The following is a 24,862-nucleotide window of genomic DNA, read 5'->3' as shown; positions in this document are numbered from 1 at the left end:
ATTGAGATGGTTTGGACATGTGCAGAGGAGGGACCCAGGGTATATAGGGAGAAGGATGCTGAGGATGGAGCCACCAGGCAGGAGGAGAAGAGGGAGACCAAAGAGGAGGTTCATGGATGTGCTGAGAGAGGACATGCAGGTGGTTGGTGTGACAGAGGAAGATACAGAGGACAGGGTGAGATGGAAACGATTGATCTCCTGTCGCGACCCCTAACGGGAACAGCCGAAAGACAAAGAAGAAGAGATTTATAAATAAGAGCAACACCCCCGCCTTGCTTTGCATCACGAGGGACGTGACTAAATGTACTGTATATGCTGGTGGCAGGCCTCATTTAAAAGGAGTACAGCTGTTGGTTTAAGACAGGTTTCACATAACCCAATCATATCTAAGTGATGATCAATAATTATATCATTAATCAACAATGATTTTGAGGACAGTGATCTTATGTTAATGAGACCCAGACTAAGGACCTCAGTGGGGTTGACAGTTGAACTGTTTGGAATTTAGGTTTGAGACATTCCACACATGTTGTAGGTAGCAGAGACAGAATCTTTGATATTGCTGGAACAACCACTGGGCCATCCTCAGTTTCAACATCATCCAATGTAGTAATGGGTATTCAGTTTGCAAAGCATGTCCCTCTATGATTTTTATGGACACGTCTACAGAAGCAGGCCACAGTCTCAACTTGTTGAATTTCCCTCCATGGCAGATAAACTGCTCTATCACCATAGTGGATTTTCTGTATTCATTTCCCCGCTAAGCTAATGGATTCCACAACCACATTTGTCATAAGTTTGCAGGGTCTCTAATCATCTACTCTGTGGCCTTCTCGGTTTTGTTGTGTGGGCCGCTGAAGAGGAGGTACTGCTGGCCCACCACCAGAGAGCGCCCTGCCTAAAGTGCGGGCTTCAGGCACAAGAGGGCGCAGCCGCCTCACGAGAGCAGCTGGGAGTGACAGCTGTCTCTCATCACCACCTGACAGCTGTCACTCATCACCACCTCATCATCATCTCCATAAAAGCCGGGCAGCAACTCCACCTCCCTGCCGAGATATCTTCAAGCCAAGAAGGTAAACTCTCAGCCGTTTGACTGTGCCGTATGCACGTGATCTCTTTCTCTGAGTTTTTGCAGGAGATCCTGTTGACTGCTTTCAGCTGGGTGCTGGGTTTTGTGGACTGTGTAGGAGTGACGCTCTTCACCCCTCACGCCAAAATGGATAAGTAGCTCTCAGGCTCTGCACAACTGTGTTACTGTGTTTGAGGTGGAGGTGTTTTTTTCCCACCTGGAGAAGAACTGCTGGTTTTGCTGACTGTTTGCTGGGTGTGTGCTCACACCCACCCTTGATTGTTTCTGCTTCCTGCCAGCAGTACCAGATCCGACAGCCGGAGACGGTGACCACCTGCGGACTCAGGACTTGGCGGCTCCAGTATTCTCCGGGTTCCGTGGCGGTGGAAATCGTGTGGGTTCCGGCTCCTCTCTGGACAGACGTCTTCTATCCTCGAGCCTGCCCACACTTCACCTTTGTAGATTGACTACATACAAAATTCTGTAATCGTCTGTATTTCGTTGTGCACATTCACAACAGTAAAGTGTTCTATTTTCAGCTCACTCATTGTGCATTCATTTACGCCCCCTGTTGTGGGTCCGTGTCATTACACTTTCCAAACAAGATATCACGGCCAACGTCATGGATCCCAAGGGGCGTCAACCATCTGTTGGACAACCAATGGGAGAGCAGGGTGCACAGGCGTCTGCAGGAGGCGTGATTGGTGAGCTGCAGCAAATCCTCACCACCTTTACTGCTCGGTTGGATCTGATGACCGAGCAGAATGTCATCCTCAACCGCAGGATGTAGGCTCTCACCACGCAGGTGGAAGCGCACGCTCAGGGCGCTGCTGCAGCTCCTCCTCCTGCTGACCGGTGCCGAATATAGACGTTCCACTGGTCATTCAACGATCCCCCCACCATCCCCTGAAGCATACATAAGTCCCCCAGAGCCGTACGGAGGTTGTGTGGAGACGTGCGCTGACTTCTTGATGCAGTGTTCGCTCATCTTTGCACAGCATCCCATGATGTACGCGTCAGACTCCAGTAGGGTGGCTTATGTGATTAATTTGCTTCGAGGTGAGGCACGCGCATGGGCTACGGTGCTTTGGGAGCAGAATTCACAGCTCCTTACCTCTTATACTGGGTTTGTGAGGGAGTTCAGAACGGTGTTTGATCACCCTAACAGAGGCGAGACCGCTTCAACAGTGCTGCTGTCTATGAGACAGGGGTATCGGAGCGCAGCTGAATATGCAGTCAACTTCCGCATCGCGGCTGCAAGGTCCGGCTGGAATGCGACTGCGCTCCGCGCCGCCTTCATAAACGGACTGTCGTCGGTCCTGAAGGAGCACCTGGTGGCTAAGGATGAGCCGCGGGATTTGGACGGGCTTATTGATCTAGTTATACAATTAGACAATCGGTTAGAAGAATGCCGTCGGGAGCGAGACGAAGGACGTGGCCGGGCGCGCGCCGTCCCTCTCCCTTCCGGGTCCGAAAAGGTTCCGCCCTCCCCACGCGCCACAGCCTCGGCGCTCCATGTGGCAACAGCTCCCCCTGCTGATGATGCTATGGACACAAGCAGGGCCAAATTAAGATCATCTAACAGACAGAGGAGACTGGCCCGCGGGGAGTGCTTTTTCTGCGGCTCAACTGACCATCTGCAGAGAGACTGCCCCAAGCGGTTAAACACAAACGCCCGCCCTTAAAAACTGGGTTAAGGGTGGGCCAAGACATTCACGTGGGACATACACGTATTTCTACACGTCTCCCAGTTACGATCCTGAGCGGGGATTTAACCCTTCAAGCCCCAGCACTGGTGGACACGGGGTCAGAAGGGAATCTGCTGGACAGCAGATGGGAAAGGGAGGTAGGGCTCCCTCTGGTTGCGCTTCCTTCGCCATTGAAGGTGCGGGCGCTAGATGGCACCCTTCTCCCTTTAATCACACACAAGACACAACCAGTAACTCTGGTGGTGTCTGGGAATCATCAGGAGGAGACTGACTTTTTTGTTACTCCTTCTACCTCCCACGTGATTTTGGGCTTCCCGTGGATGGTAAAACACAATCCCCGGATTGATTGGCCGTCTGGGGTTGTGGCTCAGTGGAGTGAAACCTGCCACCGGGAGTGTTTAGGATCCTCAGTTCCCCCCGGTTTAATTGCTAATGAGGAGGTTAAAGTCCCCCCCAATCTGACGGCGGTGCCAATCGAGTACCACGATCTTGCTGACATTTTCAGCAAAGATCTGGCGCTCACCCTTCCCCCGTACCGTCCGTATGATTGTGCCATTGATTTGATCCTGGGCATTGAGTACCCATCCAGCAGGCTGTACAACCTCTCACGTCCTGAGTGCGAATCAATGGAGACCTACATCCGGGACTCGTTACCTCCCCGATGGGTGCTGGTTTCTTTTTTGTGGGCAAGAAAGACGGCAGACTCCGTCCATGCATTGATTACAGAGGGCTGAATGAGATTACGGTTCAACGGCATGTAATCGCTATGGAAGGATGCGTTTTGGCGCCAAGCTGCACAGTGCGATGCAATGCACGCGAATGAAGCAACGCGAGTGAAGCAATTTTGAGATTGGCGTGTTTGTGGCGTGATATTGCATCACGTCACGTCACGTTGCCCTCATCCCCAAGTTGAAAAATCAGAACTTTTTCGTCTTGTCACGCTGCGATGACCAATCAGGGACTGAATATGTAGTGACGTGGAGATGTCTGGAGTTTGACTGAGTTGGATGTGAACATGTCCTGTCTCTGGTAGCCAGCCTGTGAACAGGACTTACAGTAGTGTTCAGAATAATAGTGGTGCTATGTGACTAAAAAGATTAATGCAGGGTTTGAGTATATTTCTTATTGTTACATGGGAAACAAGGTACCAGTAGATTCAGTAGATTCTCAAAAATCCAGCAAGACCAAGCATTCATGATATGCACACTCTTAAGGCTATGAAATTGGGCTATTAGTAATAATAATAATAGTAGTGTAGCATTCAGTCAGTGAGTTCATCAATTTTGTGGAACAAACAGGTGTGAATCAGGTGTCCCCTATTTAAGGATGAAGCCAGCACCTGTTGAACATGCTTTTCTCTTTGAAAGCCTGAGGAAAATGGGACGTTCAAGACATTGTTCAGAAGAACAGCGTAGTTTGATTAAAAAGTTGATTGGAGAGGGGAAAACTTATATGCAGGTGCAACAAATTATAGGCTGTTCATCTACAATGATCTCCAATTCTTTAAAATTGACAAAAAATACCAGAAACGTGTGGAAGAAAATGGAAAACAACCATCAAAATGGATAGAAGAATAACCAGAATGGCAAAGGCTCACCCATTGATCAGCTCAAGGATGTTCAAAGACAGTTTGGAGTTACCTGTAAGTGCTGTGACAGTTAGAAGACTCCTGTGTGAAGCTAATTTATTTGCAAGAATCCCCTGCAAAGTCCCTCTGTTAAATAAGAAACGTGCAGAAGAGGTTACAATTTGCCAAAGAACACATCAACTGGCCTAAAGAGAAATGGAGGAATATTTTGTGGACTGATGAGAGTAAAATTGTTCTTTTTGGGTCCAAGGACCACAGACAGTTTGTGAGACGACCCCCAAACTCAATAAATTCAAGCCACAGTTCACAGTGAAGACAGTGAAGCATGGTGGTGCAAGCATCATGATATGGGCGTGTTTCTCCTACTATGGTGTTGGGCCTATATATCGCATACCAGGTATCATGGATCAGTTTGGATATGTCAAAATACTTGAAGAGGTCATGATGCCTTATGCTGAAGAGGACATGCCTTTGAAATGGGTGTTTCAACAAGACAATGAACCCAAGCAAACTAGTAAACGAGCAAAATCTTGGTTCCAAACCAACAAAATTAATGCCTCGCAGATGTGAAGAAATCATGAAAAACTGTGGTTATACAACTAAATACTAGTTTAGTGATTCACAGGATTGCTAAAAAAGCAGTTTGAACATAATAGTTTTGAGTTTGTAGCGTCAACAACAGATGCTACTATTATTGTGAACTCCCCCTCTTCTACTTTTTTTACTAATAGCCCAATTTCATAGCCTTTAGAGTGTGCATATCATGAATGCTTTGTCTTGTTGGATTTGTGAGAATCTACTGAATCTACTGGTACCTTGTTTCCCATGTAATATACTCAAAACCTGGATTAATCTTTTTAGTCACATTGTTGTGTGGGCCGCTGAAGAGGAGGTACTGCTGGCCCACCACCACCAGAGGGCGCCCTGCCTGGAGTGCGGGCTCCAGACATCGGAGGGCGCTGCCGCCTCACAGGAGCAGCCAGGGTGACAGCTGTCACCCATCACCTGAGACAGCTGATATCAATCACCAGGGAGGTATATCAGCAGGACGGCATCTCCACCTCATTGCCGAGATATCGCTCTACCACGGAGGTAACGAACTCAGCCAGCCATACGGATTACTACCTTATTGCTTGTGTGTAAAACAACTGAAGACTGAGAAGGACGTATTTGGATAAGTACTCTTATACCTACCTTACAGTGTTGTGTCTGATTAGAGGTGGAGGTGGTGTTTTCCACCCCACGTGTTGTTGGGTGCAGCCGCACCCACATCTGACTGTTTCTGTTCCTCGCCAGCAGTACCGGATCCGACGAGCGGAGGCAGTGACCACCTGGGAGTTCGGGACTTGGCGGCTCCAGTATCCCGGGGTTCGGTGGCGGAGGAAATCGGGTGGTTCCGGTTCGACTTGGACAGACGTCTCCTATCGTCGAGCCTGCCCACACGACACCGTTGGAATTCGACTTGTGACCGAAATAGTAATTTGTTGTGTTTGTTGTGCGTGTTCACAACAGTAAAGCTTTGTTATTTGACTTTCTTCATTGTCCGTTCATTTGTGCCCCCTGTTGTGGGTCCGTGTTCCTCACTTTCCCCAACACACATAGCACTACTATTATTCTGAATACTACTGTATGTCCCTTTTGTCCTTTATTTCACAATTATGACAGAGTTTTTGGAGCGAGCAGCAGCCCCACAGCAGGGGGAGCGGAGGTTTTTTCTTTTTTTTATGTGCGCACGTGAGCGAATCGTCCGTGAAGATTATTTTATTAATTAACTACACAGATGTATAATAAAGCAAATGGTGACTGGTTTCTAAACACAATTATGACAGAGTTTTTGAGGAAGAGCAAGGAGCAGCCACACAGCAAGCAGTGGAGTTTTTTTTTTTTAATGTGCGTGAGCGAGCGAATCGTACGTGAAGATTATTTTATTTATTAACTACACAGATGTATAATAAAGCAAATGGTGACTGATTTCTAAACACAATTATGACAGAGTTTTTGGAGCGAGCAGCAGCCCTGCAGCAGGGGAAGCGGAGGTTTTTTTTAAATGTTTACATGTGCACGCGTGAACGGGACAGGAGGTCCTCAAACTGGGTCCCGCTGGGGCAGAAGGACCGCTGAAAGCGGCCGTCGTCCACACGCAGCTCCTGCAGCAAATAATGATACTCCCCGAATTGGGAACATCTCATGACATTTGTCAGCTTTCCACAACAACTCGCTCTGTGTGATGAACGTCCATCATGTTAACTTGACTGACAACTGGAGCCGGCGAGCGAACGGAAGCTCCTCCTATTTGATGACGCACTGGGGCGAATTTTTGCAGCGAAAGCAGAGCGACACACCAGATGATGGTGGCGCGTCCGTCGCCACGTGACCGAAGCGAATTTGTGGCGTCTGGTCGCGCCTGGTGTGAACACGGCATAAGTTGATTCACTGTGCCCGGACACTGATTCACTGTGTTCCATGAATTAGTGCCTGGGGCACAGTGAATCAAAAATTTAAACATTTATTTTAAACACCTGTAAATTACACTTGGGGAGACATAAATAACAATGCCTTATAAACAAGAACTTGCTGTATTAAATCCACAATAGACTGACCTAATCCTATGCATAATTTGTGCTGCCACAAAACAATATTTCTGATGCACTGTGGCCCAGCTTCCCCTAGAGCCTGTCCTTATTATTATTATTATTATTATTATTATTTTTTTTTTTTTTTTTTTTTTTGAATGTGGATAAAGCTGCATGACGAGTCTATGTTTTGCGCCTCATACTGATATGAACACCATTATATTTCACCTAAAATGTGTTTCTAAGGTCCTACTCAATTTGCTGGGAATTTTGGCTAAGCAACAACGATATTTGAATGGTTCACATGCAAAACCCAGTATCTCCAAAACCACAAATTTTAAGTTGAGGCCAAAATGCACCTGGCTGCTTATGTATCTATCACTGTAGAAACGATTAAAGAATTTGAAGGCATTATTTTAATTTTATTGATGATAATCCATGCATTTTTTATGCGTTTTCCTTTAAAACCCAATTTTAAACTGCATTTTCTCCATTTAAAATAAATGGGCATTTTGCATCTGCACCCTTTATTTATGTGCGAATATTTTCCTAAGAATATTTAAGGTTTGTGCAGGGAAGGGTCTGCACTGTGCTGACAACATCATCTGTATTTGTTAAGCCAGAAAAAAAATATTTGTGTGTTGGGAGATACAGTGGGATGTAGTATGAGATTAAATTTAGTATTCCTGACATTTTTATGATGACAAAGCACATGCTGTACAGACCAGCTTCTCTGAAAGCTAGAAAGCCGATCAGTCTCAAATTGACTAAAACATTAGTGGACTAGACATTCTGGTGATGCCTGAGACAGAGGTGCTTTGCTTTTGTTATGTCATGTTTAGAGAGTGAGGCTTGCCTCGGTTTGGATTGCTACAATTTGCCCAGTGTCAGTGTTACCATATATACACTGCAGATGATTGTATCAATTATCCACCATTCTCAGTGTCAGCATACACTGGCAGTGTTAGCAAAAGACCAAAATAAGCCTGTTGTTAATTGAGTTGTTCATTTGCAATAGCAGCTGTATCAAACAAAACAGTACGGAAAATGAGTGCGTCTTAAGTCTAGACTTGAAAGTCTCTACAGAATCGGACTGTTTTATTGATGCAGGGAAATCATTCCACAGAACATGGGCATCATAAGAGAAAGCTCTGTGACCCGCAGACTTCTTATTCACCCTAGGGACACAAAGTAGACCTACACCCTGAGAACGCAAAGCCCAGGCCAGTACATAAGGTTTAATTAGGTCAGCTAGGTAGGGAGGTGCCAGCCCGTGAACAATTTTATAGACTAGTAGCAGAACCTTAAAATCTGCTCTCACTGGGACAGGAAGCCTGTGAAAGGATGCCAAAATGGGTGTAATGTGGTCAAACTTTCTGCTTCGTGTCAAAACTCTGGCAGCAGCATTGTGAACCAATTGGAGACCCCTAATGCTAGACTGCGGTAAGCCAGAAAATAGAACACTGCAGTAGTCCAATCTAGAAGAGATAAATGCATGGATCAGGGTCTCAGCATCAGCCATTGATAGGATGGGACGAATGTTTGCTATGTTTCACAAATGGAAGAAAGCAGCCCTCATAATATTTTTAATGTGGAGGCAAAAGGACAACGTAGGATCAAACACTACCCCAATGTTCCTCACTTTTTGATGTGTGACACACGAGCTTAGACTAAGCGTTAACTGGTCAAATTGTTGCTGATGTCTCACTGGACCAAGAACCATCATTTCAGTCTCATTAGAGTTTAAAAGTAGAATGTTTCTAGACATCCAGCTTCTCACTGATACAAGGCAATCTTCTAAGGATTTTATGTGAACGAGATTACCAGCAGTTATCGGCATGTATAACTGAGTATCATCAGCATAGCAGTGAAAGTTAATCCCAAAGTGCCGCAATATGTGCCCAAGGGGACAAGTTCTCACACTTAGAAATCATGGAGGGGTCTGAAATTTTCATCTTAGGTGCATGTCCACTGTGAGAGACATAATCTAAAAAAAAAAAAAATCCAGAAATCCCAATGTATGATTTTATAATAATTTATTTGTATGTTACTGCTGCAAATAAGTATTTGATCCCCTACCAACCAGCAAGAATTCTGGCTCACACAGACCTGTTACTTTTCCTTTAAGAAGCCCTCTTATTCTGCACTCTTTACCTGTATTAATTGCACCTGTTTGAATGTTTTACCTGTATAAAAGACACCTGTTCACACACTCAATCAATCACACTCCAACCTGTCCACCACAGCCAAGACCAAAGAGCTGTCTAAGGACACCAGGGACAAAACTGTAGACCTGCACAAGGCTGGGATGGACTACAGGACAACAGGCAAGCAGCTTGGTAGAAGACAACAACTTTTATGATTATTTATTAGAAAGTGGAAGAAAAACAAGATGACTGTCAATATCCCTTGGTCTGGGATTCCATGCAAGATCTCACTTTGTGGGGTAAGGATGATTCTGAGAAAGCTCAGAATGACATAGGAGGACCTGGTCAATGATCTGAAGAGAGGTGGGACCACAGTCATAAAGATTACATTAGTAACACATGATGCTGTCATGGTTTAAAATCCTGCAGGGCAGCAAGGTCCCCCTGCTCAAGCCAGCACATGTCCAAGCCCATTTGAAGTTCACCAGTGACCATCTGGATGATCCAGAGGAGGCATGGGAGAAGGTCATGTGGTCAGATGAGACCAGAATAGAGCTTTTTGGAATCAACTCCACTTACCATGTTTAAAGGATGAGAACAACCCCAAGAAAACCATCCCAACCGTGAAGCATGGGGGTGGGAACATCATACTCTGGGGGTGCTCTTCTGCAAAGGGGACAGGATGACTGCACAGTATTGAAGGGAGGATGGATGGGGTCATGTATTGCGAGATTTTGGCAAACATCCTCCTTCCCTCAGTAAGCGCATTGAAGATGGGTCATTGCTGGGTCTTCCAGCATGACAATGTTCAAATACTTATTTTCCTCACTGTATAACTGAGTATCATCATCATAGCAGTGAAAGGTAATCCCAAAGCACCGCAAAATGTGCCCAAGGGGTGCTATATAAAGGGAGAAAAGCAGGGGGCCTAAGATGGACCACTGTGGAACCGCAAATTTCAGGTCACTAAGATTAGAGGTAGAGTTACTGTACAGAACATAGAGCGACTGGTCAAGTATGACATCAACCATGCAAGGACACTCCCAGTAATCCCAAAATGATTTTCCAGCCTATCAAGTAGAATATGATGATCCACGGAATCAAATGCAGCACTGAGATCAAACAGCACCAGAACCATAGTGGTGTCCTGATCCATTGCAAGCAGAAGATCATTCACCACTTTAGCGAGAGCCGTCTCTGTGGAATGATATTTTCAAAAAGCAGACTGTGGTGGCTCAAAAAGATTATTCTCAGTAAGATAGTTGACGAGATGCCGTGAAACCACTTTTTCCAGAATTTTAGTGGAAAATGATAGATTTGATACTGGCTGATAGTTTTTCAGTACACTAGGGTCAAGATTAGGTTTCTTAAATAATGGTTTAATCACTGCAAATTTGAAACATTCAGGAACAGATCCAGAAGTTAAAGAAAGATTAATAATTTCCAGCACAGTCTGCCCAAGAGTGGGCCGCAGGTCCTTAAACAGTTTTGTTGGTATAGGCTCAAATAGACAGGTTGTGCTTTTTGTTGACGTTACAAGTTTCGCCAGCATGCCTGGAGGGATACTCTCAAATTCTGTAAATCTAGGTAATGCATCATTAATGGTGCCCACCTCAATAGTAGGGTGTAGTGGCTGGGGTAAGGCATGCTGGGATATGTTTAACCTAATGTCTTCTATTTTCTTCTCAAAGTAATCCAGGAAATCTTGTGCTGTAAAATGACAGCAAACTACAGGTGGTTGTCCATGAATAAGTGTTGCCACCGTGTTGAACAAGAACTTTGAGTTATGCTTGTTTTTGTTGATCAAATCAGAGTAATAGGTCCACTTTGTAGCCAGTAATGCATGCTTATAGTCGAAGATAGCATCACGCCACGCAAGGTGGAATACTTCTAATTTTGAACTACGCCATTATCGTTCTAGACCTCTAGCCTTATGCTTGAGGTCACGCAGGTAATCACTGAACCAAGGTCACTGTGTTTTGGGGGGGCACGATTTTAACAAAGGTGGTGCAATCATGTCGAGTGTAGTTTTGAGCAACTATCCACAAGACTGTCTACTGATTATTTGCCAAATGTTAAGCTAAGACATCAGGCAGTCGAGCTTTGAGTTAAGTCTTAGTTGAGGAGTTGATGTTTCGCCGTAGTGATAAATAAGGTTGTTGTTCCACAAAACACGGCAGCGAATCTGTAAACTTAATAAGTGAGTGATCAGTGACCACTGATGTAAGAGGCATGATGTCAATATTCGTGACAGCAATACCACGTGCAAGAACCAAATCCAGGGTATTTCCACTAATGTGTGTCGCATCCTGAATACATTGCCAAAATCCTAATGCATCCACAATTTACATAAATGATTTGCAGAGGGAATCAGAAGGCTTATTTATACATAAATAAGCCTTCTTGTGACCCAGGATTGTCTAGTCAAGAATTAGACCGGCAGCCCAGAGCATTGTGGTCAAACGAACGAGGTACCAATATCTGAGGTCAGGATATTGTACTTTTTGTTATATGTCATGCAGAAATGAATGTCTGCCAGGGAACCCTGCTGCGTCTGACCCCTGGGACCCCAAATAGGGGGTCAAAAAATGTGCTGGATCAAACCAAGGAGGTACCACAAAATTCCAATGTAGTCTGAACCGGCATAGTATACAGTCATTGAAACAGCCCTTGCCAGACATTTTGTCCTCTGCAAGGGGGGTGCCAGACACCCCTAAAAGGGCCCCAAAATTTGGGCTCGGTTAAACATTCAAGGTACCACATGAAACCAAGTTTGTATGAATTGTCATTATGTACTAAAAGTATAATGAGCAACGCCAGACAAAATTTCTGATGCATTGGCCCTGCCGGACACCCCCAAAAATGAACCCTTCTTCTGGCAATTGTAAAATTGTGCTAGATTAAACTTTAAAAGTACCACAAAGAAGCTGCACCAAATGAATATGTGTATCATACAATATTCAGATTTTACCTTTGCCAGAAATTTTTAAGACATAGGATACCCTACACAATTCTGCATTGGACCTGTCAGACACTACTAAAATAAGCCCACAGCTTCTATTTGATGGTTAGATTAATCATTGAAGGTAATCAAATGGTTATACATCCTACACACATACATCATTGATTGGCTCCTGTGACAATAACCATTACTAATCCCCTGAAAAGGATTCTGAAATAAGAGCTATGCCAGTCATAAAACACACAACCTGGAGCCTAGTTTGAAACAACAGTCACAATTCATAAAATATGCAAAGCAAATGACAATTTTTTCATTGCACGAGCCCTCATTGAGACACCAAAACAATTAGACTCTTTCTCCTTGTTTTTAATTGTTAAATTGAGCCCTTAGCCAAATGACTAAGTACATGTACATATTGTATCAAATGAAATGTCATCTTCAAACAAAATACTTGGAATGGTATTATGAAATCATGAATGATCCACTGCTTTGTTTGCAGAAAAATTCCGCAGAAAGTTACATATCAGTCTCATTGTCAGAATCATCACTCCAACCATTTTCTGTATTGGAATCATCCCACGCCTCCTCTGGCCAAGCAGATACCAGCTCATTTTCAACCTCGCACACATTGTCATCTTCTTGTTCAATCACCTTAAAAAGATCATCTGGCATTGTAGGGCCAGTGTAGCATCCTTGTTCTTCTTTCCAACCAGACGGTCCAAATGATCACCGGGATTTGCAGTGTCCCCATTTCCCCAGAGAATACTTATATAGTGTGCTCATTGTAGTTTCTTGTAGACAGTCTTTGCACATGTAGGTAGAAGTGCACAGTCAACTCTGTTCACCTTGGACATTGGATTTTCCTGAAACAGAATGTAAAAGACAATGTTTCCCCCATGGAAAAATATTCACTTCAAGATAAACTCAGGTTTTAACATATTCTTATGTTGGATGGTGGATATATCTAATAGAACGTCTCTGTTTTTTACATCAATACATACTGATATTAAGAATTTGTGGCAAAATACTGAAAGTATCTTTTATATGTACTTTTAGCATACCAAAAAAATATCCATGGTCATAAGCCATTAAGGATACCTTGTCTACTTTCCCAGTCATCTGGCACAGCTTCACATATCTAGCTTCATTGACGTTCTTCGCTGCATCCTTCATACCATACAAGGAACAGACAAACGTCTCAGCTTGGCTTTGGTCTGGGGCATCTCTATGAGACAGACTAATGAAGAACTGGATAAGGCGACCTCCTGTGTCCTTTCCCAACACTTCTAGAGGTTTGATCTTCCCTTTCCTGTAGAATGAGGTAGTGAAATCTGATCCATTGAGGGCATGAAGACCAGGGAGAGCTGCGGCAAGTCCTTTCTGTTTTGACTCAAGGATTGTGACTATGCTTGTGACGTCAATATGGTGACGGGTATTCCCCAAACCACAGTCCATTATGACCTTTCGGTAGCCTTGAACTCTGCCATTCAACACATCCCTCCCAACCATTCCAAGAAGGATGACTAGGACGTCAGTGTCTGAGGCACGAATGACAATATTCCCATGAACACTGGAGGCATGAAATGCCAGCAACGTATCCGCTTCCTCATGGCATCCTTGGAGATGGTCTGGCTGGTCAACAACTATCTTCTGTTCGGTGGAGGAAAACAGAAGTTTAACACAATTGCAACCATGGGAGACAACAAGCGTTTTCTTTCCAAGGATTGGTCCATAGTGATTCTGTTGCCATTCTCTTTGTAGGAACAGTGCTTGCTGAACCAAGAGATACCCCGGTAATCTCCAATATGGAAAATATGAAATTACGCTATAGTTTAAATGATACCTTTGATTCATGCTTCATACCCCCCCTCCCCCACCCCCACCCCACCCATAACTGTCATTAGGCCTACAACATCATTGGGTTGGAGTTATTCAGAAAACAATTTTGAAATTCTTTATCATTCTATAAATGTTTTATTTAGTGCTTCTTAGCTATATGGCAAAGCTGACAGCCAATATTGCAGCAACTGATGGAAATTCATGATGTGACTTTATTGTGTGAAATTAATCATTAGGCCTAGCATATGATTTATCTTGAATGCCCTGTCAATCCGACAGAGTATTTTACCTCCCTGCTAGAGAGATTGCTATTATGCAGCAGCAGTAGGGCCTCTATATGTTTTTTCCACTTTACATCAATACATACAGAACAATATCACACTGATTGAGTCCAACATCTTATACACACCAGGGCTTCTATGTAGCATAGCAGATGTGTGCTGATAGCCTACATATACAGTGAGGAAAATAAGTATTTGAACACCCTGTGATTTTGCAAGTTCTCCCACTTAGAAGTCATGGAGGGGTCTGAACTTTTCATCTTAGGTGCATGTCCACTGTGAGAGACATAATCTTAAAAAAAAAAAAATAAAAATCCAGAAATCACAATGTATGATTTTTTTTATAATTTATTTGTATGTTACTGCTGCAAATAAGTATTTGATCCCCTACCAGTCAGCAAGAATTCTGGCTCACACAGACCTGTTAATTTTTCTTTAAGAAGCCCTCTTATTCTGCACTCTTTACCTGTATTAATTGCACCTGTTTGAACTTGTTACCTGTATAAAAGACACGTGTTCACACACTCAGTCAATCACACTCCAACCTGTCCACCATAGCCAAGACCAAAGAGTTGTCTGGCACCCCCCTTGTAGAGGACAAAATGTCTGGCAAGGGCTGTTTCAATGACTGTGTACTATGCCGGTTCAGACTACATTGGTCTTTTGTGGTACCTCCTTCGTTTGATCCAGCGCATTTTTTGACCCCCTATCTGAGGTCATAGGGATCAGTCGCAGCAGGGGGTCTCTGGCAGACATTCATTTCTGCATGTCATATAACACATAGTACGAGATCCTGACCTCAGATATTGGTACCTCATTCGTTTGATCAAGATGCTCTGGGCTGCTGCTCTAAATTATAGCTTGATGATCCTCAGTTAGGTAGATAAGTATCAGGACAGAAAATCAATTTTCAGAGCATGCTATGGTGCGGCACTGCCTCATCCACCAGATTACAAAACAGTATTGGATGGGATCCACCCAGGCAGATGGCCGGTCCATCTCCACCTCTCAAAAATAACCATCTATGTGCCACAGCCAAGGGAAACATGGGCGTCCCCTTTGCTCCCAGGGGTCCTCAACACCCAGAGAAATGTGACACATGGCTACATTACACTCCCTCACGATGCAAGAGATACTCCTCCTCTGAGTCTCCCAAAGTAACCACTTGCTTGGCACAGTCATTCGTGTGGTACTCAGGACTCATCAGAAGAGACCTAGTACCAAAGACATCCTGTCATTGCCTTTGGTCACTGGATTGTGTCCATGTCTCACAACCATACACTAAAGCAGGAAGTACCAGGACATTTACTTTCCTGAAAAGATATCAATATTGTTAAAAACTCTGTCCAGAGACCTCATGACTCTAAAACCTCTTCCGAAGTGTTATGAACAGCACAACTGAAAATTTTAACAGTGCAAATGTAGCACATTCCAAAACAATTGGATCCTCCGTTTCTTGCATTCCTTAGTTATATACGGTATTTTTCCATTATTATGTGGTTTGGGTGTAAGGGTGGTGGTGCTGACTAACTTCTGATAACCTTAACATTTTTCCAATTCCATTTGCTGGGAAAACTTCAGGTCAACATTGAATGGGCACGGATGAAGTTTAAACCCAGTAAATCCAGAAGCATATCCATCATTCAAAGGAAAACTTGTGGACCAGAGGTATCACATCAAGGAGACACCCATTCTGCTGGTATCAGAACTGCCTGTGAAGAGCCTGGGACGCTGGTACAATGCCAGCCTCAAAGACTCTGACCAGGCTGACCAGCTGAGGAAAGAAACCATCAAAGGCCTGGCCAGCATAGATAAAACCTTGCTTCCTGGGAAATTAAAATTGTGGTGCCTACAGTTTGGTCTGTTGCCGCGCCTGATGTGGCCCCTGACGGTATATGAGATCCCCATGACCAAAGTTGAGAAGCTTGAGAGGACAGTCAGTTCATACATCAAGAAGTGGCTTGGCCTCCCACGGTGCCTCAGTAACATCAACTTATTTGGACATGGTGCCCTGGATTTGCCCTTCTCTAGCCTCACAGAAGAGTTCAAATGCACCAAAGTGAGGCTAAACATGACCCTGACCGACTCCCATAATGACCGGATTCAACTGGCCGCTCCCAGACTGGCAACTGGGAGGAAATGGATCCCGTCTGAGGCCATAGAGCAAGCGAAATCTGCTCTCAGGCATGGAGACATTGTAGGCCAGGTGCAGCATGGAAGAGGTGGGGTTGGGCTCGGGACAAGCCGACCCACGTGGCACAAAGCAACACCAACCCAGAAGAGAAAGCTGGTCGTGGCCGAGGTGCGGCACCAAGAGGAGGCAGACAGACGCACAAAGGCAGTTTCGCAGTCCAAACACGGCCAGTGGACTAGCTGGGAATGCCTGGAACAAAGAAAGCTCAGCTCGAGGGATCTCTGGGAAATGGAAGGAAGCCAAATCAGCTTCATCGTCAGAGACACCTATGACGTTCTTCCAACACCCACAAACCTTAGCCAGTGGTTTGGTGAAGATCCCTCTTGTGTGCTCTGTCAAACCCCTGCAACTCTGAGGCACATCCTCACAGGCTGTAAAACCAGCTTAGCCCAGGGCCGCTATACTTGGAGACACAACCAGGTGCTACGACAGCTGGCCATCTCTTTGGAAAGAAGGAGAACCAGCACCAACGCCCTCCCTCCGTCAGTGCCTGGACGCATATCCATCACAACATTTGTAAGAGCAGGACAACTCCCAGCAAAACCTGCAGCGAATATGGAACCACCAACCCTCTTAGGCAGTGCCCGGGATTGGTGAATGCAGGTTGACTTGGACCAGAGACTTATATTCCCACCTGAGATTCTTACACCTAATCTCAGGCCAGATCTGGTCTTATGGTCAACCTCGCAGAAGTCTGTTTTCATTGTGGAGCTAACTGTACCCTGGGAAGGTGCAGTTGGTGAAGCATATGAGCAGAAACGACTGAAGTACTCCGACTTAACAGCAGACGCCGAACAACACGGGTGGCTAGCCCAGGTGCTTCCTGTCGAGGTTGGCTGTAGAGGGTTTGTTGCCACATCTACAACCAAGCTAGTTAAGGTAATGGGAGTGAGAGGACAAGCCTTCCAACAAGATGTCAAGTCACTATCAGGAGCGGCTGAACGGAGCAGCAACTGGATCTGGATGAAAAGAAAGGACTGCAACTGGGCTGCAAGATGACCACCGAGGGGTAAAAGCAGAGGGGGCAAATCTGGGATGCCAGATGTTGCCGTTGAGCGCTCTGGAGGTGTCGTGGGCCTTTCAACGAAACACCAAAGAAGGAGGGTGCCCACCTGAAGACCCCTGTGAAGCGTTTACCCTCTAGCCCTAACCCCTCACCAAGTGCTGATTAGTTAAGGGATTGTACTACCTAGTCCTATAAGCTCAACTACATTAATAACAACAATAACATGAAAATTGTAACAGCACAAAAGACTGACAAAATTTGTTTTTTAGTTTGGATGTTGTGTGGTACTGGTTTCCCTTAGAGGTCCTTATTAACGTTTATTAATAACTTAAAAATGACTAGGGTTGAGCCAGAGACTCGTTTCAGACAAGTATCCGGTACAGATAAAGCATTTTTGATGAGTACGAGCATGATACGAGTAAAACTAATCAATATATGTGCTTGTGCTGAAGGAAAATTCTCATTGGCTAACTGACTGTCTTCACGCTCTGTGATGGCCAGTTACACACAGCGCCCGCCCCTCCCTACACAGACAGAACACTCTGCAGCCAGACCTGTGGCTTTCTCTCACACACACTCAGACTGGATCTCTCTCTCTGTGCTTGGCTTGATTCAACCTCACGTTGCTCTCTCAGTACTCGTTTTCTTCAGGTCGCCTCTTTTTCGGCTTGTATGACATTTAAAGTTACTTGGTGAACTTGTTTCGTATCGTACGCAGTGCATTTGACAACACAGAGCTGAAAACTGCTCATGCCAGGTCAGTCACTGCCTCCACTCAGGTCGGATTTTTAAATGTATTTATTTATTTATTTTAACCATTTGCTTGCTCTTTGTTTGGGTGGGTGATATAAAGTCAGTTGGAAAAGTTTGCTTCCATTGAACGTGGTGTTTTTGAGAAGAATACAGTGAACAAGGCTGACATATTATTTCCCTGTTTGCCATCACTGGATGTTTGCATTAATCACCAAGTTAACACAGATCATTAAAAAATAAACAGTCTTACAGGCCACTTACACACATACACACATATAGCTGAACACAGAGAGTAGCCTATATTAATATTTTTATTGAATATGGTTGCATGCAGTATCTGACATTTTCTCACTGCAGTTCATAAAAATAAAGTGGTCAGTTGAACAACCTCTCTCTCTCTCTTCCTCTCACACAGTCACTCAGTCACACACACATACACACACAGTGTGTGGAAAAAAAATGCCAAGAACATTAGGTACTAAAAATAAATAAATAATTGAAAAAAAATCACAATCAGATCATAATATAAAAAAAGAAATTTGTGTTGAGTATGACAACTCTTTTCATGCATACTTAGTAGTCCATAATTTCCTACTACATTGAATGTCAATTCTGAGGCTGTTCTGTCATTCATTCATACACTTAAGAATATTCATGTTCTGAGTTGATATAAACGTCTTCTGTAAAATAGTTCATTACTATTGTGATCAAAGACATTGAATCTCAATTCTGAGGCTGTTCTGTAAATATTCATTCATACATTTAAGAAAATTCATGTTCTCAGTTCATAAAAACGTGTTCTGTAAATAGTTGTCTTACTTTTGTGATCAAAAACATTGATTTGAATCTCAATTTTGAGGCTGTTCTGTAAATAGTTTTCAAATAAACAATAAATGTTGTAGCTTCTGAATGTACAGATTTTAGCCCTAGCCATTTCAGGTTAAACAACGCCCACCTCTGCTTTAGGCCCTGCCCACTACAAGTACAGATATGGATACAGATAATTTAGATGGCTGAACAGATACAGATAGTGGTGTACTCACCCATCCCTACTTTTTACAACACAAACCAACACAAAAGTAGCACAAAAAATTCACACCATTTTTGGTTGATTTGGGTAATGTGGGGGAGCTGGCTGACCAATGACAACCTCACAATACTAAAAAACGACAGCAGCCCAAAGATTTTAACAACACAAATGAGCAACACTATTTTTGTTTGAGTAATGTTGGGGGTAGCTGGTTGACCTTGGATGGCCGAATTTAACTTTTATTACTCATCACTCATCTTCAACCGCTTTTCCGGGTTCGGGTCGCGGGGGGAACAGCTCCAGCAGGGGACCCCAGACTTCCCTTTCCCGTGCCACATTGACCACCTCTGACTGGGGGATCCCAAGGCGTTCCCTGGTCACTGTGGAGATATAATCTCCCCACCTAGTCCTGGGTCTTCCCCGGGGTCTACTCCTAGATGGACGTGCCTGAAACACCTCCCTAGGAAAGGCACCCAGGAGGCATCCTTACCAGATGCCCAAACCACCTCAGCTGGCTCCTTTCAACGTGAAGGAGCAGCGGAGGAGCTCGGAGTAGAGTCGCTGCTACTTCGCATTGAAAGGAACAGCGACTCTACTCCGAGCTCCCCTTCTCACCCTATCTCTAAGGGAGACACCAGCCACCCTCCTGAGGAAGTCCATTTCGGCCTCTTGTACCCGTGATCTAGTTCTTTCGGTCATGACCCAACCCTCATGACCATAGGTGAGAGTCATAACCAAGATTGAACAGTAGATTGATAGCTTCTCCTTTTGGCTCAGCTCCCTTTTCGGCACAACAGTATGGTAGAGTGAATGCAATACTGCCCCTGCTGCACCAATTCTCCGGCCAATCTCACACTCCATTGTCCTCTCACTCATGAACAAGACCCCAGGGTACTTGAACTGCTTCACTTGGGGCAAGACTGTATTCCCTACCTGTAGTAGGCAATCCTTTGGTTTCCTGCTGAGAACCATGGCCTCAGATTTAGAGGTGCTGATCCTCATCCCAGCCGCTTCACACTCGGCTGCGAACCGATCCAGTGACTGTTGGAGGTCACCGGCTGATGAAGCCAACAAGACCGCATCATCTGCAAAAAGCAGTGATGAGACCCTGAGCCCACCAAACCAGAAACCCTCCTCCCCCAAACTACGCCTCGATATCCTTTCCATGAATATCACAAACAGGATCGGTGACAAAGCGCAGCCCTGGCGGAGGCCAACCTCTTCCGGAATCGAGTCTGATTTACTGCCGAGCACCCGAACACAGCTCTCGCTTTGCGAGTACAGAGATTGGATGGCCCTGAGAAGGGGTCCCCTCAGTCCATACTCCTGCAGCACCTCCCACAGTATCTCCCGGGGTACCCAATCATACACCTTCTCCAAGTCCACAAAACACATCTAGACTGGGTGGGCATACTCCCAGGCACCTTCCAGGATCCTTGTCAGAGTGAAGAGCTGATCTGTTGTTCCGCGACCAGGACAGAACCCGCATTGTTCCTCTTCAATCAGAGGTTCGACTATTGGCCAAACTCTCCTTTCCAGCACCCTGGAGTAGACTTTGCCAGGGAGGCTGAGTAGTGTGATGCCCCTGTAGTTGGCACACACTCTCTGGTCCCCCTTTTTAAATATGGGGACCAGCACCCCAGTTTGCCACTCCTTAGGCACTGTCCCAGACCTAAACACAATGTTGAAGAGACGTCTCATCCAAGACAATCCCTCCACACCCAGCGCCTTCAGTATTTCTGGATGGATCTCATCAACCCCCGGGGCCTTGCCACTGTGGAGTTGTTGGACTACCTCAGTGACTTCGACCAGGGAAATTGATGAAAATCCTCCATCAGCTTCCAGCTCTGCCCCTACTATAGAGGACGCTCCGGTCTGATGCAGCAATTCCTCAAAGTGTTCCTTCCAGTGCTGGATTATATCCTCATTTGCGGTCAACAGAGTCCCATCCTTACTGTAGACAACTTGGATGGTTCCCCGTTTTTCCCTCCTGAGGTGCCTCACGTTCTGCCAGAAGCACCTTGGTGCCGACCGAAAGTCCTTCTCCATGGTTGCTCCAAAGTCCTCCCGCACCCGCTGCTTTGCCTCCCTCACAGCAGAGGCTGCTGCCCTTCATGCCTGTCAGTACCTTGCAACTGCCTCTGGACTCCTCCGAGATAACATATCCCGGAAGGATTCCTTCAGTCGGATGGCTTCCCTGACCACCGGTGTTCACCATGGTGTTCGAGGGTTGCCACCCCTTGAGGCACTTAAGACCTTCAGGCCACAGCCATGGAAGCTTTGAATATTTCCCATTCTTTTTCAATGCCTCCAACCTCCACACGGATGCTAGAGAAGCTCTGCCGGAGGTGTGAGTTGAAGATCTGTCGGACAGTGTCTCCTCCAGATGTTCCCAGTTCACCAGCACTATCCGTTTGGGCTTACCAGGTCTGTCCAAAGTCCTCCCCCACCCTCTGAACCAACCATCCAGATGGTGGTCAGTTGACAGCTCTGCCCCTCTCTTCACCCAAGTGTCCAGCACATGCAGCCTCAAATCAGATGATACGATCACAAAATCAATCATCGATCTTCGGCCTAGGGTGCTCTGATACCATGTACACTTATGAGCATCCTTATGTTAAAACATGGTGTTTGTTATGGCCAGTCTGTGACTAGCACAGAAGTCCAATAACAAATAACCATTCGGGTTTAGATCAGGGAGGCCGTTCCTCCCAATCACACCTCTCCAGGGGTCTCTGTCATTGCCCATGCCCACGTGTGCGTTGAAGTCCCCAGCAGAACAATGGAGTCTCCCACTGGAGCCCCATACAGGAATCCATTCAGGGACTCCAAGAAGACCGAATACTCCAAAATGCTGTTCGGTGCATACGCACAAACAGCAGTCAGAGTTTTGCCCTCGCCACCGGAAGGCGCAGGGAGGTGACCCTCTCGTCTACCGCGGTGAACTACAATATAGCGGCACAGCCGGGGACTCGTGAGTATCTCCACATCTGCCCAGCACCTCACCCCCTGGGCAACTCCAGAGACGAATAAGGTCCAACCCCTATCAAGGAGAGTGGTTCCGGAGCCAAGGCTGTGTGTGGAGGCGAGGCCCACCATAACTGGTATCGCTCCACCTTCCGCACCAGCTCCGACTCCTTCCCCCATAGTGAGGTGATGTTCCACACCCCCAGAGCCAGCCCCTGCCACCCGGGTCTGGTCCGTCGAGGACCTCTACTTTCACTGCCACCCATGGGACAGCGCACCCAACACCAGCAATTCCCCTTGCAGGTGGTGAGTCCACAGGGCAACTTTTATTAATATTTTAAAAATGAAAACAGCACAAAAAAGCAGCACAAAGGCTTGAGATCATTTTGCCTAGATTTTGTAATTTCTCCCCCAGATCTTTATGTAATTTAGTGCCCCTTACAAAGAACCAGTTTGATATATTCCTTATTTTTAATTTATTGAAGGTCATGTTGAAAACCAGGCCTGGGTCTTCACAGACTGCGTCCATCTTGTGGAAGACTATGCACATAACTTGCACAACACTTTTGTACAATGTGGGCATTACCATGGGTGTGGTTTAGTCTATATGTTATTGGCTCTCACAGATAGGGGGAGCCATCCCTGTATGTGAACCTTACACGTGTGATGGAAGTGAAACTTAATTCTTATGTTTAAACTTTAAACCAGATCTCAGAGACTTCCAATCAAATAACAAAGGCTAATACTAACTCACTAACATAAAATAAGGAATTAGCACAGATATTATCTAACAATTTGAAGAATGCAGAGAAGCAACCTCCACACATGCTTTGCCTTTTGAAAATGTGTGTACAAAAAAATGACTGCATACTGCAACTATTTTTTTCCTTTGCCATGCTTAGAAATTTTCATTTTCATGGATAAGAGTTCTGGAAGCTTATGGTTTGAAACCTTGTCTTTACCTTGAAGAAAAAAAAGAAAGAAAGAAAACTGGGCAGGGTTCAAACCAGAACATTTCATCATTGTGACGTGGTCTTGTTTTAATAATTGATGAATTTTCAACATATGGAAAATTTCTTTCATTCTGCTGTGAGTTTTGACATACTGTATTTACTCCATTAAACACCCCAGGGGCCTGCAAATTTTGTGAAGGGGGCATTTATTGACTATTGTTTGCGTCCGCGTGCATGCTGTACACAGTATGGCCTTATGGTACATATGGACATGCGTACTGCATACAAGAGCAGCAGCACAGACTCGAAGTGTCCAGCAGTAATGTATGAACAAGATATGCTTGGAACCTTGGCCAAAAACAGCAAAAAATCTGCCTGGTGGGGAGAGGAGAGTGCATTATCAGGACATTGAAGCGGAGCTGATAAAATGGTTCCAGAACAGACATGGAGTCATAATGTTGCAAAGAACATGAATTCATTGTAGACCGCTTATTAGATGGCTGCATAACTTCAACTCATAATCTTCATGAATATATAATGCACAAACCGTCCCTGGAAATGGCCTTTATTGATGACATGATCCGCAGGTACCTCCGTGGACCAGCACCTGATGGAGAGCTGACGAACAGATAAGTTCTGAGTCATTTAACTTCAGAACACGTTGAATAAATCTTGATATACTAGATTTTTTAAAATTAAATAATTTATTGAATTATATTCAGACACTGAACTTGAATTGAAATGCAATAAATATTTATTGTCAGACAGTGTAACTCCCCGCCTTGCAAAAAAATATTTTAATGCTGCCTTTAAAAGTCAACCAATGTAACAAATATGTCAATATATTATCATGTAGAATTGAAGTAAAAAACAATAAAGTGGAAATAGACATTTTTCAGCAGTAATGTACAAATGGTAATTCCCTCTGAGAATATATACTTTAATATTCTGTTGATTATAAGACCAGTGTTTCATGCTTGAATAAACAGTGTATCAGAGGCAATGGTGAAATAATGAACAAAAAATATATAATGTTGCAATTACAATGTGTAGCGGAAAGCTGACCAACATTCAGTGTCCTAAGTTTGCATCAAGCAGAGGGCATGAAATTTCTTCAAAAGAAATTCAACACAGCAAGGCCTGGTATATCTCCAGTTGTCAAAGGGAGACCCTCCAAGCCAACACAGGATGGCTCGGTGTCATAAACCCCCACCCTTTCCAGGATTTAAGATTCTCTAAAGTGCATTCCTCACAAGAGTGTGAATCCGTTATCAAGATCCCAAACCAGATGTGCCAGCTCCTCTCTCATGTTTTGTTTTCAGTTTACTTTTATTAACCTCTGGAGTCTGGGGTATAACCTCACCTGTGCGACTTTACAGTTTTTCTTCCATTCTGACACTCTATATGTAAAAACTGTAAAAACATGGAATTTGAATATGAAAAAAGTTTTTTTTTTTTTTACAGTGAAAACCACAAGCAACTTTAACAAACCATTTTTATAACAGAATGCAAATATAAATTTAAAATTTCAAAAATGTGTAAAAATGTAGCAAAAACAAAGTTATATACATTTATTTGCATGAAAATGTAGGAGTGGTCCAGGTGTTTTTTGTACAGCAATTTACATGTAATAAGATACCACACAAATTATATTTGTGCCACTCAGATAAACAATTCCTGTCCAAAGCAAGACTTCTCTAACTAGTACGTATTGCTTAGCTTTGGAATGGCCTGATGCTTTGCCGTTCCTGCTGCTGGCCACTTGGAGGCATCGTTTGTCTCTGCTGGCTT

At 44.6% G+C, this 24,862-nt stretch overlaps 1 protein-coding gene and 1 long non-coding RNA gene across 3 annotated transcripts in view; both read right to left on the bottom strand.

Annotated features, from left to right (window-relative positions):
• Positions 1-24,862, bottom strand: part of ntsr1 (neurotensin receptor 1 (high affinity)) — a 336,505-nt gene that overhangs the window by 195,193 nt on the left and 116,450 nt on the right. The window lies entirely within an intron of this gene.
• Positions 17,421-23,297, bottom strand: LOC117512144. The gene is made up of 3 exons (XR_004561223.1): positions 23,286-23,297; positions 22,363-22,367; positions 17,421-17,502 (listed from the first exon to the last, which is right to left on the bottom strand). It is a non-coding gene; the product is annotated as an uncharacterized LOC117512144 (long non-coding RNA).

The sequence above is a fragment of the Thalassophryne amazonica genome, chromosome 6, assembly GCF_902500255.1.
Source record: "Thalassophryne amazonica chromosome 6, fThaAma1.1, whole genome shotgun sequence".
Taxonomy (NCBI): domain Eukaryota; kingdom Metazoa; phylum Chordata; class Actinopteri; order Batrachoidiformes; family Batrachoididae; genus Thalassophryne; species Thalassophryne amazonica.
The sequence above is the reverse complement of the archived record's forward strand: the minus strand, read 5'-3'. Positions and strand labels throughout refer to the sequence as shown.